This window comes from Myotis davidii, unplaced genomic scaffold (assembly GCF_000327345.1).
Source record: "Myotis davidii unplaced genomic scaffold, ASM32734v1 scaffold271, whole genome shotgun sequence".
In the NCBI taxonomy this organism is placed as follows: domain Eukaryota; kingdom Metazoa; phylum Chordata; class Mammalia; order Chiroptera; family Vespertilionidae; genus Myotis; species Myotis davidii.
In genome coordinates, this window is record NW_006284839.1 from 453,688 (window position 1) to 468,846 (window position 15,159).

Sequence of the window (15,159 nt, forward strand, 5' to 3'; positions counted from 1 at the left end):
ATACATCCACCCAGTTATTTGTCATATACTAATGATTTTTCTTTCCCAACTGTTAATTCCCTTTTGTTGCCATTGATACCACTCCAGTTCTGATCTTTTACATCCATCACCTAGACTAGTGGAATCACTTTGCCCCTGACTGCTTTGATCCACCCGCTAGATGCCTGACTTCCCATCTGGTGAAAGCCCAACATTCCAGCCTATTTAGGTCATTTTGAGCCTCCCCATTCCATCACCTATTGTATTAGCTATCCTCCCAACTTTGAGCCATCTGAAAATTTGGGAAATAAGGCTTTATGTCTTCATCCAAGTATCTAATAAAAATGTTAATGTGGGATGAGCCAACGACAAGTCTCTGGACTACAGATTGCTATTCAAGGGAACAGAGAGCTTATCCCTGGAGGAAAGAAAGTAACTTAAAAAGAAAATTAGCATCAGATGCTTTTCATATACCATCTAGTCTATACTTTACAGCAATTCCTGGTACAAGGTATTGTTATCCTAATTTTAAAGGTTTTAAAACTGAAGTTCAGAATGGTTAGGTAACTGTGAAAAGCCTCACAGCTATTGAGTGGTAGAGTTTTTATTTGAAACTATGTCTGTTGATTCTAGAGCTCGTGGGTTTTCCACCACACCAGTGGAATCTTTCATGGATCTTCACATTCTGGAAGATAAAACACACACCTCTTAATCTGCAATGAGGGCCTCCCGCATTCTAGCTATAAATCTACCTTCATAACAGTAGAGTCTATACCAGTGATGGCAAACCTCTGACGCATGTCAGAGGTGACAGACGAACTCATTCTTTTGGTTGATTTTTCTTTGTTAAATGGCATTTAAATATATAAAATAAATATCAAAAATATAAATCTTTGTTTTACTATGGTTGCAAATATCAAAAAATTTCTATATGTGACACGGCACCAGAGTTAAGTTAGAATTTTTCAAAATGCTGACACGCCGAGCTCAAAAGGTTCGCCATCACTGGTCTATACCATGTGTCATACACAGTAGTAATGTTTTACATGCTTTATTTCATTTAATCCTCACCACAAACCTATGTGGTAAATACAATTATATCTATTTCCTGAGTCTGAAACTGATACATACTGAGATAAAAAAATAGTCTAACCTGTAAATCAAAGATTATCTCAAAATAAATAGTTTAATAAAGGTTAAGCTATTTTAAATATTAAACTATTTAAGAAATAGTTTAATAAAGGTTACCCAGCTAGTAAGCAGCAAAAGCTGGGTTTCAAACTGGGGCCTGCCTGACTAAAGAGATATTTAGAAGGCAGAATGGATAGGAAGCTCCACTCACACAATCAACATGTACTTATTGAGCATCTTTGTCACAGGCTCAATATTATGCTAGAGCTGAAGATAACAGAAGTGAATACCAACTAAAGTCCCTGCTCCTGGCTTCAAGGAGCACATGCTTTATTGGGAAAGACAGACATTAAAATGAAAGGTAGTCAAGTGTGGGCAGTACTGGGAAGGAGAAGCCCCTAGTGCTAAGAAGCCACGGACTCAGTGGGGGTGAGCTCAGAGACCTGAGGTTTCTGGTCTGGGCAAGTGGGTCAATAAAGGTTCTTTCCACTGCAATGGGGAACATGGGAGAAATAGGTTTAGAGACACTAGTTTGGGGGAGATGTCACACAGGCAGCTAGATACGCAGATTAGAACTCAGGAGCAAGGAGTAGGTTGTAGAAAGGTCTGGAATCATTGATGTAAAATTGAAACTCAAGTCAATGGAGATACATATCAAAACTCTAAAGAACTCAACATATATGTGGGGTGAACAAGGAAACAAGAAGGCTTCAAAGGAGACCCTGCTTGTCTGGCCAACTAATGTTCTCCTGTGAATAAGACTTCTAAGGATTGCTTCACCTCTTCCCAGGCAGAAACACCTTACCATCCTTTTCATCAAGCCTCACCCTGTCTTAGTCAAGCCATCAATCTGCACCAGAAAACTCCAACCCAGAGCTCCCTCTCCTGGATTCAAGCCATGTAACAGCAAGCCCAGGACTCCGCCATTTTTTGGTTAGGCCGGTGAAAATCTCAAGTATTTGTATGTTTTTGAATGGCAAAACATATCACTCATACATCTGATAAGGGCTTAATATCCAAAATTTATAGAGAACTTCTAAAACTCAACATCAAAAAAACAAACAATCCAATTAAAAAACGGGCAAAGGACCTGAATAGACACTTCTCCAAAGAGGACATACGGATGGCCATAAACATTAGAAAAGATGCTCACTATCACTAATCATCAGAGAAATGCAAATTAAAACAACAATGAGATATCGCCTCACCCTTGTCAGAATGGCTATCCTCAATAACTCAACAAACAAGTGTTGGCGAGGATGTGCAGAAAGGGGGACCCTCGTGCACTGTTCGTGGCAATGCAGATTGGTGCAGCCACTGTAGAAAGCAATATAGTTACCTCAAAAAATTAAAAATGGAATTGCCTTATGACCCAGCAATTCTATTTTTGGGAATTTATCTGAAGAAACCTGAAATGCTAATTTGAAAAACTATACACACTCCTGTGTTAATTGCAGTGCTATTTACTAGCACAATAGCCAAGTTTTGCAAGCAGCCCAAGTGCCCAGCAGTAGATGAGTGAATAAAAAAGCAGTGGTACATTTACACAATGGGATACTATTCAGTCATTTAAAAAAATAAAAAAAGGAAAAGAAAATTTTACCTTTTTCGACAGCTTAATTAGATGGACCTGGAGAGCATTACACTAAACGAAATAAGCCAGTTAGAGAAAGGCAAGTACCGTATGATTTAACTCATATGTGGAATCTAATAAACAAACTGAACTAACAGGCAAAATAGAGACAAACTCATAGATAGAGAGCAGGCTGAAAGTTTGAGGGGGGTGGAGGGATTCGGCAGAAAAGAGGAAGAACTCATGGACATGGACAACAGTGTGGTGACCACAAGGACAGGGATGGGTGGAGGTGGAAGGAATATAGGGGGGATAAATGGTAATGAAAAATATATAGAAAGAGAGCATATTAAAAACTTAGGAGAAATTTTTCTGAATAAAAAAAAAGAAGAAAAGAAAATCTCAGGTATCTGTGCCCTGTCCCTAATTGGACTGAAAGATCTTTAATGGCAAATCCTGGGTATAAAATTAGAAATGCAGTTAGCATCCTCTCTACAGAACCAACCAATAGCACTCGATTTCAAAGAGTGTAATAAAACAATAAATCAGTAGCAGAGCATTTGTGTGAACTATTTAGTCCAAATGAACCTGAATGCCTTCCTCAATACAACAGCAACCAATGTTCTGGGCGTTCTCCCAAGTTTTTCCCTTATCCTCTGCAATGAATAGAGCCAGTCACAAGGTGAGCATTCGCTGCCTCTCCTTGTGCATTCTACTCCATTCTCTGGAATGTGCTGCCTTCAATCCCAGCAGCCCTTGTTTCCAGAATTCAAGTTGAAAAGAAATGATCTTCAGAAAGGATAAAATGTTTTACTAGCAAAAACACCAAGTAGCTGCAATAGAAGCCTCTTTCCCATGAGTCAAGTCACAGAGTTATAACCAAACCCCTTCAACATAACATTGTCCAATTCTAAAACTTACAAATGATCCTCACTCATGATGTTTGATGCTACCCTTCCATATGAAATACTGAGAAAGGGGAAGAGTGAATAGCATCTTGTTTCACAACTTACAGAAATTATTAGGTTCTCACCTGAATTGTCATCTAGCTCAGGTAAACTCAGGTAAGCAGTAGCTATGGCGACCCCCATCAGTCAGCACAGTGACTGACGTACAGGAGTCACTCAAAATGACTGCTGAATGTCTGAGTACTGAATGGATGAGAAAAGATTGGGGGGAAAACAAAATTGTAGAAAAAAAAAAAAACGGGAAAACAGAATGAGGGACAACATGTAAGTAGTAAGAGTCTGAAAGACAACCAACCACCTCCCTCTATCTTAGGCTCATATTCTTCTCAAATTTTCCACAGATACCCACATGGTAGCTAAATGTTTGGGTCAGTTTCTCAGACCTATAGGCTCTGGTTAAGTGAAAACTTAAAGTATTTGCCATTTAATATTTTTAAGTCTTGTAACTGCTCTCTCTCTTCCCTTCAAAATGCCTTTAAAATACTTTTTGTTTTAACCTTTCATCTAAACTAAGACTTGACCCTGAATTTGACTACTATTAGATTCTAAGGTAAGAATGTAGCCCAAGCTTTTGGGTTTGCTGCCCCATTTAACTTCCCATCACTTCCCACATTGGGTGTTAGGAATCCTCAAGGATGGTGCCTATCTCTCTGAGTTCCAATCCTATCTTATGAGAAGAACACAAAAAAATGAGAGTATCCCAGCTTAAGAGGGAAAAAAGGCATTCCATTTTCATCTCATAGGAAGAACAAACTTAGAGGCCTTGATTAACACTAAAACGTTTTCTAAGAGCACAATTTCCAATTAACCAATCTATGGTGGGCACTTGGTTCTCCTTACCCTCTCCACAGAAACAGTGTCCCCAGCTTCTCATTACATCTGAAGTTGCCCGTCACTTTCAAGAAAGTCCAAGGGGCCCTAGCTGGTTTGGCTCAATGGATGGAGTGTCAGCCTACGGACTGAAGGGTCCCAGGTTCAATTCCAGTCAAGGGCACATGCCCGGGTTGTGGGCTCGATCCCCAGTAGGGGAGCATGCAAGAAGCGGCCAATCAATGATTCCCTCTCATCATTAATGTTTCTTATCTCTCTCTCCCTCTTCCTCCCTCTCTGATGTCAATAAAAATATCATAAAAAGAAAGAAAGTGCAAGGGGTCTCCTGAAATTCAATCTATGCATAGTCAGGAGCAGCAAGCTAATTTTAACACAAGCCTTTGAGGACCCCGGCTAAAATAAAGCTATTTTTAAAAAAATCCAAAGTAAAATCTAAATCAGTTCTAGATTAATCTCTAATTTAAGGATATCACTTAATAAACTGCACCAGCAAGATTGCAAACATGCTTTCATGATAGGTTAAATGTGAAAAAGGGGCATAAATCATCTCAAAGATGACTTTTTTTAGCATTTGATAAAATTCAACTCCCTTTAATTTTTTTAAATCTATGAATATAAAACTACTTCCTCAAAGTGATTTAAACTATGTTATGCCAATGTCATACTTACTAGTAAATATGGAAAGTATATCCATTAAATTCAGGAATAAATTAAAAAGGTATATTATCCTCATTCTTTGTTATGAATGTCCAGGAATTTCTGATTTAAAAGCAAAGTAGTCATTATCTGTGGACAATACAATTCTCTACCTAGAAAGCCAGGAGAATCAGCTAAAACATTAAGCAGATTAAATTAGAAATAAAACATTTTTTAAATGAGTAAGAACTATATGATAAATTTGAATACTACCACAAAACTTAACCAAGAGATATAAAAGCAGTTGAGTAAATTAAGAAATATATTGCCCTAACTGGTTTGGCTCAGTGGATAGAGCGTCGGCCTGCAGACTCAAGGGTCCCAGATTTGATTCTGGTCAAGGGCATGTACCTTGGTTGCGGGCACATCCCCAATAGGGAGTGTGCAGGAGGCAGCTGATTGTTGTTTCTCTCTCATCGATGTTTCTAACTCTCTATCCTCTCCCCTTCCTCTCTGTAAAAAATCAATAAAATGTATTTTTTAAAAAGTTGTTCATTAATTTAAAAACAGCAAAAGTTTTAAAAAAAGAAATATTAGAATAATTATAATGTGAGATAACTTGCTCTATGTGATATTAATATAAATTATAGGATTAACACAACCAAAACAGTGTGATAGTCAATCAAGAATTTACAGATTGATATCCTGGGCCTAAAACTGACTTTAAAATATACAAAATAAGGTTAGGAATCATCTAGGATTATTCAATAAATATATCATTTAAGGAAATTATATAGGGAACATAAATATGAGCAAGGGGAAATAAATATATTATTAAGAAAGATTAAGTATTTAGAAAACAAGTTAGGTCTTAAACTCATGCACAAAAAAACTGATTACAAAGGAAAAGCTGAATGTGACTAAAAGTCTAAATAGCTAAAAAATAAAGTTAATCACAGAAAGTAATGAAAGAATACCAGTTTAAAGGCCATGAAAATTAAGTTTTTCTGTACATTAAAAAACATGATAGGCCTGGCCGGTATTTCTAAGTGGTTAGAACATTGTGTCCCACCCCACATTGATGTCTCTGTCTCTCTCTCTCTCTCTCTGTCTGTCTCTCTCTCTCTCTCCCACACTTCCCCTCTCTTTAAAAATATCCTCGGATGAGGATTAATGAAAAAAAAACATGATAAACATTTCAAAAATATATTTCATTACCATATTTTTGTTTTATTGTGAGAATAAATACAATATACTTAATTAAATTTAACAAAGTTAGCTGAAGAAGCAAGTTATAAAACATGTAAACATGATCTCAATTTGGGAAAACACAAACAAACAAAAACTCTAGAAAGTCATGAACCAAATGTTAGTAATTACTATAGATGATAGAATTGTGGGTGACTTTGAACTTTTTCTTTATTGTGCTTTTCTCTATTTCCCAATTATACAAAATTAACTTATATTACTTTGTAATCAGAAAAAAGAACTAGTTGAGAAAAACAGCATCAAATGACAAGATCGGGAAAGGCTTGCAAAAATATCCAATAAAGGTATGTTACAGTCTTAATTCACTAAAGAAATCTCTAAAAGAAGACAAATTGACAAAGAACACGTTTAAATAATTAATCAAGAGAAAGCACTTAATATATGTATATATTAATGCTTTTCATTTCTAGTAATCAAAGAAATGCAGTCAAACTATGAAATACCAAATTTTTCTTACAAAACTGGCAAAAATGAATCATAAAAATAAGAGATATCACACAAAACTGGTATCACTCACTACATACCACTGGGAAGACTGCTCTAGTACATTAGTAGAAGTACAAATTGGTACAAACTTTTTCGAGAGCGTTTTGGTAGTATATATTGGGAGCCTTTAAAGAAAACCTAGTAATTCCACATCTAGGACTCTGTGCTAAAGAAAGAATTAGAGATCTGGAAAATGGAGAGTTATTTAAATAGAAAAACATCAGGGAATCAACAACTAAGTGCCCCAAAATAGGGGAAGCGGTAAGCCCTCCATTAGAGTAAGAACCAGCCACTAAAATCAAGGTTGAGAAAGTTACTGGCATGGGAACATCTTAATGAGGACTGTTAAGCAAATAATTCAAGATCCATAATTGTATATTATGTATCTACAGTATGATCTCAATTTGGTTTGAAGCAAACAAAAGTTCTAATTCTGCCACTCCCCAGCTAGGTGGCTTTGGTCAAAACATTGAGTTTCTCAGGGGACCAGTTCCTTTAACTTTAAAATCAAGAGAGGGAAATTTGGATCCCCTTCTTTCTATCCCTCAATTTCATTATTGGATGGCATAGCATACAATAAAAAAGTAATAAACAGATGCATGTCTGCATTAATAATGAAAGGATAGAATTTTAGTTGTTAAAATTATTTTGGAATTAAAGATTCTTTTTTCCCTTTAGTATCTCCTAAATAGTGACATATTTTATACCTGGCTGCTCAGGCAGTGTTAATTCATTAGAAATATGCAGCATGGCTAGAAATAATCATGCTCTCTGATCCTCTGTAACTAATACGATCGGGGGTTGCCTTCCTGCGTCAGGAACACACTTCACCTGTTGACAGCCATCCCATGACTTGGAGGTGAGGCCTGGCCCACTCTCAGTCAGCACCAGGCAATCAAAAACGGAGATCCCGACAATGTCAAGGGAGAGCCTGCAAGGCTGTCTGGCTGCTATGTTGCACGGATGGCTCAAGAAAGTCACTTGTTAGAATTCTTCTTGCAAATTTATATAGCTTCTGTGCATATAGCCCAAGAAGTTCTTACGTTCCTCTCTTACATTTATTTAATTGGGCATATTTTTTCCACAACTGCCTTAAACTTTACCAATCCCTCCCACCTTGCATTTTTTAAACCATGCCAGAGGCATAATAAGAATAATAAAAAGAACCTCCGGCACACTAAACCTCGGAATTAGAAACTAATTAGCATGGCATAGTGGAGAAGTGAATCTGAATGGCTCAGACCCCAGCAGTTAACATAACTGCAGACCAAGTGAGGCTCATGCTCTGCCTTGACATCCAAATGCATTCTGCCTGTGGGGAGAAAAAAAGGAATACAATTTCTTGCCAAGATACTTAACTTCTGTGAGTTTTATCCCTCTCTGAGATTGACAAACCAGGCTATTAGAGAGTGCTTCAGTTCTTCCAGGCAAACATTTCATAGGTGAAAATATGTTCATCAATGAAATCTGAGTTCGTGTTATTAATAACAAATGAATTGAAACTTCCTTTAGAAATGACAGTAACTTGAATCAACTCCAGTGATATCCAAATTAAACCGTGTTATATGATATTTTACTCCCAGATGTGTAGTATGTACTCGGTCACATGTGTTTTTCCCAATGATTTTTTTTCCATTCCCTGGATTTTCCATAGTCAGTGATATTGTATAGTTCAATCCTAAAATGAAGTCATCAAAACAGAGTCTCTCCTTGCTTCTGCCTCTTCCTTAATTCTGAATACAGCAGCCTTACCATTTTTTTAAATTTTAATGTAGCTGTTCTTACAAAGCCATAAAAATACATAAATGCTCACCAGGTTTTGTTATAGCTCTGGATTTGTGTGTACACAACAAGCCTCTCTGAAGATCTTCCAATATTTTTTATAAATGGAGCACATTTCACTGGGGCCACTACATAGCAGATCACACCACAGAGCCAGCAGCAATGCCTCCACTAAGTAGATAATGGCACTGTTTGACCAACAACCCTGTTTATGTTTTGTTTTGTATACTTTTCATAAACGATAAGGACAGAGGGGAAAGGATTCAAAAGCATTAAGTCTGAATTCTAGACCAAATGTCTTAGAGAAGGAACAGGGAGAAGACTGGAGTTTTACTCAGCTCCTCCGTCCAGCCCCTATAGCTGGCAGGCATGGAAGGAAAAAACAAAAGGCCTATAGATCATGGAAGTAGAAGGGACCCTGTGTCCTGGCAGAAGGCAGTGAGACCTCTGGAAGGCCTTCTGGGTAAAGGCTGATGTACCCATGAGAAGCGGCCCTGTGTCACTGCACTTGAAGTCACCTGTGGGCAGGGACAACGGGAATTTCAGTGGCACCAGGCAAAGAGAGGAATAATGGAAGTCAGAACCCCAGCTTCAGCATCACCAAAGAGCAGACCCCTGTGAAAAGGCTAATTCTCCTTCTACCATTTCATTGGGAGACTCAGTAATAAAAATGGTCATAAGAGCTAATGTTTGTTAAATTCTTATTGTGTATCACTGTTCTAAGCCCTTTACATGAATTCTCTCATTTATTAGGTAGGTACTACTATTACCCCTTCCATTAGGTAGATGAAGAAGTTTAGGCCCCAATAGGCCAAGTACTTTGCACAAGGTCACACAGAGTGTATATAAATAGTGGAGCCAGGATGTAAACAAATTTAAGCAACTGGGCTCCAGATCTCAAACTTATGGAATGCAATTATAGAAAATGCAGTTATATTTCTTTTTAAAATATATTTTTATTGATTTCAGAGAGGAAGGGAGAGGGAGAGAGAGAGATAGAAACATCAATGATGAGAGAGAATCACTGATTGGCTGCCTCCTGCACGGCCCACACTGGAGATCGAGCCCGTAACCCAGGCATGTGCCTGATTGAGTCTGCAACCTGTACATGTGCCCTGACCAGGAATCAAACCATGACCTCCTGCTTCATAGGTTGACACTAAACCACTGAGCCACACCAGCTGGGCCAGCTGTATTTCTTGCACATCCAAGTCTTTAGTTGTCACACAGATAGTGCCTTGACTTGGGTTTTGTCCTTTTCAATCTCCTGTGTTTGTCTCTCTAGTATTAGAACCTGGTTCATGTAAAAATCCAAGGCAGAACTTAAATATGTAAAATGAGTAAGAGCAGAACTGCTCAGTAGAAGCAGGGTGAAGGGCTGAGGTCCCTATCTCCCACCAACGCCTTCATGCAGTAGAGGCTTCAAACACAATTTGAAAAACCCTGGTCCAAATCAATATATCTCAGAATTATGCACTTGAGAAACAAAAGAAACACAACTAGAAAACCAACAGCCAGCTAAACCAAAGGGAAAAGGCAAAAATACCTCCCTCCCACCCCAATAGTAATTAGAGGTACCTCACAATCTGGGCCCTGACATGAACCATCTCAAGTTTGAGTATATGAGGGGCCAGAGGAGATGGAATTCAGGGCTGGAGCAGAGAGTCAGGAATGAGGCAAATCCAATAAACAGGCCGAGGTAGGAAGCAGAGCCAACAGGGTACCAGGGCCAGCAGTCTGTGGTGAGGGAGGGAGGCTGCTGTAGGAACAGAGGTGGGAGAGTGAGAGGGAGGCCAGCACAGGAACTGCTGCTCCCAGAGCCAGCGTCCTCGGCTTCAGGCTGTCTACACATATTATATGAAATAGAAATAGCAAAAACTTACCAAGTACTTCAATACCAGGTGTTTTTTTGGGGGGGCGGGGGAGGAACGGGTGGCGGGAGGAGAGGGAGGATATCACCTTCCTCCTTGCGGATACAAATATTGCTTTTTCCTTACATAGAGTAACATTGCATTCCGCATCTGATACTGTCAGACTTCACAGACAGAAATGCCTGCCATTGCAAGTAGTGTGGGAAACAGTGAAGAGTGCCAAACTGCTGGGATTCACATCCCAGCTCTACCCTGTACTAGCTGTGCAACCTGAGACTAGTTACTTAACCTGTTGGTGCCTCAGTTTCCTCTTCTGTGATAATGCAGGTAATAGAATCTCCGAACACTATGTGAGGATGACAGGTTAATACACATAAAGTTCTTAGAAGAGTACCTAGCAAAGTTCACACAAAATGCTGCCTATTATTGTTCTCTTATTTTGCTAGCTTTCCTTTCACTCCTGATCATTTTCTTTTTTCTCTTTCACACTATATTCGTTTCCTCTTGCTGCGGTGACAAAGTGACACAAACTCAGTGGCTTAAACCATACAAATTTATCTTATAGTTCTGGAGGTCAGAAGTCTAAAATGGGTTGGTAGGGCTGCATTGCTTCTGGGGGCTCTAAGGAAGGATTTGTTTTCTTGCCTTTTCCAGCTTCTAGAAGTAGCCTACATTCCTTGGCTCTTGACCCCTTCCTCACATTACCCCTACCTCCTATTAGGGACTCTGATCCTCTTGTCTCCCTTTTTGTTGTTGTTATTTTTTTAAATCTATATAGCTATACATGTATATATACTAGTATGCATATATATATATTTCAGAGAGGAAGGGAGAGGGAGAGATAGAAACATCAATGATGAGAATCATGGATTGGCTGCCTCCTCCATGCCTCCCACTGGGATCAAGACCACAGCCCAGGCATGTGCGCTGACCAGGAATCCAACCGTGACCTCCTGGTTCATAGGTCGACATTCAACCACTGAGCCATGCCAGTCAGGCCTCTTGCCTCTCTTTTATAAGGAACCTCTTGAATAGAATGGGCCCACTCAGATGATCCAGGATAATCTCATCTTAAAATAGTTTAAATCACATCTGCAAGTCCTTTTTGTCGCATAAAGTAGCATATTTACAGGTTCCAGGGGATTAAGATTAGGACACCCTTGGTGCCTCTCTGAAGCCTAAAGTTACAACACTGACAAGATTTAGGTAGGCCCAGAGGGGAAAACCAACAGTATTTAGTAGCTAACTTCTGGGGCACTATGCAAAGTGCTACAGGTGAATTATTTTACTTAGGCCTCATAGCAACCGCCTAAAATTACTATTTTTCAGAAAGGTTAATTGCTTGCCTAAGTTTGAACAGCTAGTAGGTGGCAAACCCAGGTAAATTTGATTCTAGAGCCCCTGTACTGGTATGCGACCAATAGAGTGGCTTGTCCCTACACCTTAAGCCATTATAACTAAGGGTGTCATGACCACTAGTGGCCTTGGAGACTGGGCTACGAGAGGTACACATGCTCCCTGAATACAGAGAGATGGGGGCCTTGCAGAGCCCATGCTAAAAGGTCTGCTGAGCATTCAGAACACTTTCTTATATTCAAAGGAGAAACCTTGGGGTTTCAAGAATTTCTTCAAATGTAGGTTTGGACCAAAAAGCCTTGAAGGGACCACTTAGGCCTGCCACTAGCTGGGGAGGGAAAATGAAAAGCCCATTGCTGACCCCAGCCCAGCCGTGCAGTTCCAGTCAACCTCCTGAAAGAAGAGAGGAACTGACAGTTTCTCCTCGAGAGCCTTACAATTGAGTCGGGCTGATCCAGATCCTCTGAAACCATATCAGGAAATCTCAGAACCCCGGTGGGCCACCAGAATGGCTCTACCCATAACCAAACCATCCCCCGCCTTCTACCCACAATAGTTATGAGTATACAAATCCCCTATGTGCTACAACTTTTATAACAAGGGCCCGGTGGTTTTACCAATGCCCACACTGAGCAGCCTCTTACCTACAGCGAATGGCTCAGAACCAACTGTGATTAGCACAGGTGGAAAGCGGCAAACTACACAATTGCTAAGCATTCCTATTTATAGTGGCTTAGCTGTATCCATAACATTTCAAAACCTCAGCTGCTAAACAATTTAGCCATAGCTCTATCTGAGGCTTTCTAATCAGCTGGGTTTCACCCAGACAAAAAAGAGTCACTCACTTGTTTTGGGTGATGATCCCAGAGGCCAATGTACAGTGTGGTCAAGGGACTGAACTCTGGAGCCAGCCTCTTCTGACTAAATCCTGGCTCTGGCTGTGACTTCATGCAAGTTACTTAACCTTTTAGTCCCTCAGTTTTCCCATCTCCATACCGCCTTGTCCAAAATCAGAAGGGGGGGCGGGGGGTGGCTTTTGTAACAGTAAAACAGCACACATGCCATTTGTCAGAAAACACTCTAGATGGGATCCACAGCAAACATATACATCCATTTCTGAAATAAAAATGTATAAATAGTTCTCCCCAGATGAGAAAAATAATTTTAAATTTAAATGTATAGGGCCATGGGGTTGTGGACAGCAAAGCTATAGAGGGTGGGGTTCCAATTTGGCCCACATAAACTTATTTAAGCCACAACACAGACAAATTAAAGTGTTTAAGCCGGAAATCTGCATCCTGGGAGCAGAGAAGACCACCTGATGCAGAAGAGTTTTCCTTCCTAGGCCCCAAGGCTGGCCCATGACAATGAGTATCTTTGATATCTTCTTTCTTTAACCTCCACTCCTATTTCCAACACTCCTCTAGGAAGCATATAACTGGAAGCATATAACTAGCGATATGCTTCCATATGCCCCCATCAAGACCTCCCAGCCCTTCTACAGGGGTCGCATGCCCCCGGTCACCTGTCTTCCCTCTCCTCAACCAAATTCCCACTTGCTCAATACCAGGATCTTAACCAAATGTCGGGAGGAAAGCAACTTGATCAAACAAATCGACACTCTAAGCTGTTACTGCTTTTTCTGGCTTTTTCCCTGCTTCCCCTTCTGAACCCAGAAGCTCTAAATTGTTGTGCTCCCCTAGATGTCCCCTTCCCTGAGCAGACATAGCCTAGGGAAGAGAAAAAGAGTCCCCAATTAATGCCCCCAGTTGTCCTATATTGGCTGCTTACCAGCCAGGTGTGTGGAAGGCAGGGATTGCCAACATATACATGTGCAGAGGAGCCTCACTGTGTGCAAATACAACTTCTTGCCCAGGTATGGGAAACATTCCCTCCTCTCTGCTTTAGAAAACATCAAGCACAATTCTTTCCAATGTTCCTTTGTAGATAACAAATCGCACATCGGATGATTTTTTTAAAGTGTACAGCAAAAGCCAGAGAAGACTGTCATTAACAACAGTTGCAAACAGGAAAAGAAAACCAACCACCTTCATTGGAATCTAGCTTCACCACAACCCACTTGAGCACAGAATTTTTAATGACACAGGTCAAGCTTGGAGCACATCCAAGGAGCTTATGTTACTAGAAAGATTGGAAGAACATCCCTCCAGCTCAAGCTCACCTCTTACTTGGTCCCAAGGCATGGACCAAAGATTATTATTATGCATGGCTGCTGGATATATGGAAAATTTTTCCCTGTGGGACTACAAGTGGAGGACAATGAGAATAGTAAATATTATGCTTTTCTCTAAATCTTTTTGATTATATTATCTCCTTCTCCAAAGTAGAGATTTGTGTTGAAGAACCAAAGTCTTAACATTTCATACCAGCCCATAATTATTTCTAGAGGGCCTTCTAGGTGCAAGCAGTACGCCAAGAAAGCCACCGTTAATGGCCTTCAGTAGGGGAAAAATGAGACGTCTACATAACTCTCAAAGAAGGCAGAGAGGAGAAAGGCTGGGAAGGTGAAATGAGCACGGGAAGGTTGACTATTTGGGGCTGGGGTATCGGGGCACTGCAGCGATAACTCAGTTTGAAGGCTGGTGACATGGGGCAGGAGGGGCATTCGGGAAAAGGCAAAGGTATTCTAGATGACAACATCACTGGGCATTCTTCTAAAAGTATTTGCCAAGACATGGCTGCACAAAGCATCCAGAGACAACCTGCCTCCCCTTTTTCCCCAATGGCAACTGGGCCCTTGTGTGTGTGTCTTATAGAGTCACCTGCATCCACCTCCCAAGACAGGCTCTCAAAAATTCTCCCTGCTGGGGTCCGGCATGCCTGGCCTCAGCTGCGCCCAGTCGGTGGCAGTGGCCCCACCCTACCCCTACCAGTAGTTCCTACAAGAAACAGGAGAAAACGCACTAATCCTGAAGGGGTCTAAATGACCTACAGGCCAATCTTGCAAATGCAGTTCAATGTATGCACCGCGTGCAAATGAAGTTTCTCCATGAAGTGAATGCTACTTAACATATCTATTCGGGGAGCTCACTATTTTAAATGACGGATAAATCTTTAAATGATGAATCTTTCTGACACTGAATCATTAGCGGAGTCCGCTGAATCAAGTGTCTCCCGTCGTTCAAACACCGGGCAAGGCGGTTAACAAGCACCCCACACATTTACCCCGTGCGTTTGCCTTCAGCCACCGCCGAGCATGCCTACCTCTCAGTTATTCGTGACCGCGGCATTAGAGGACTTGAAGTGGGGGGGAAAG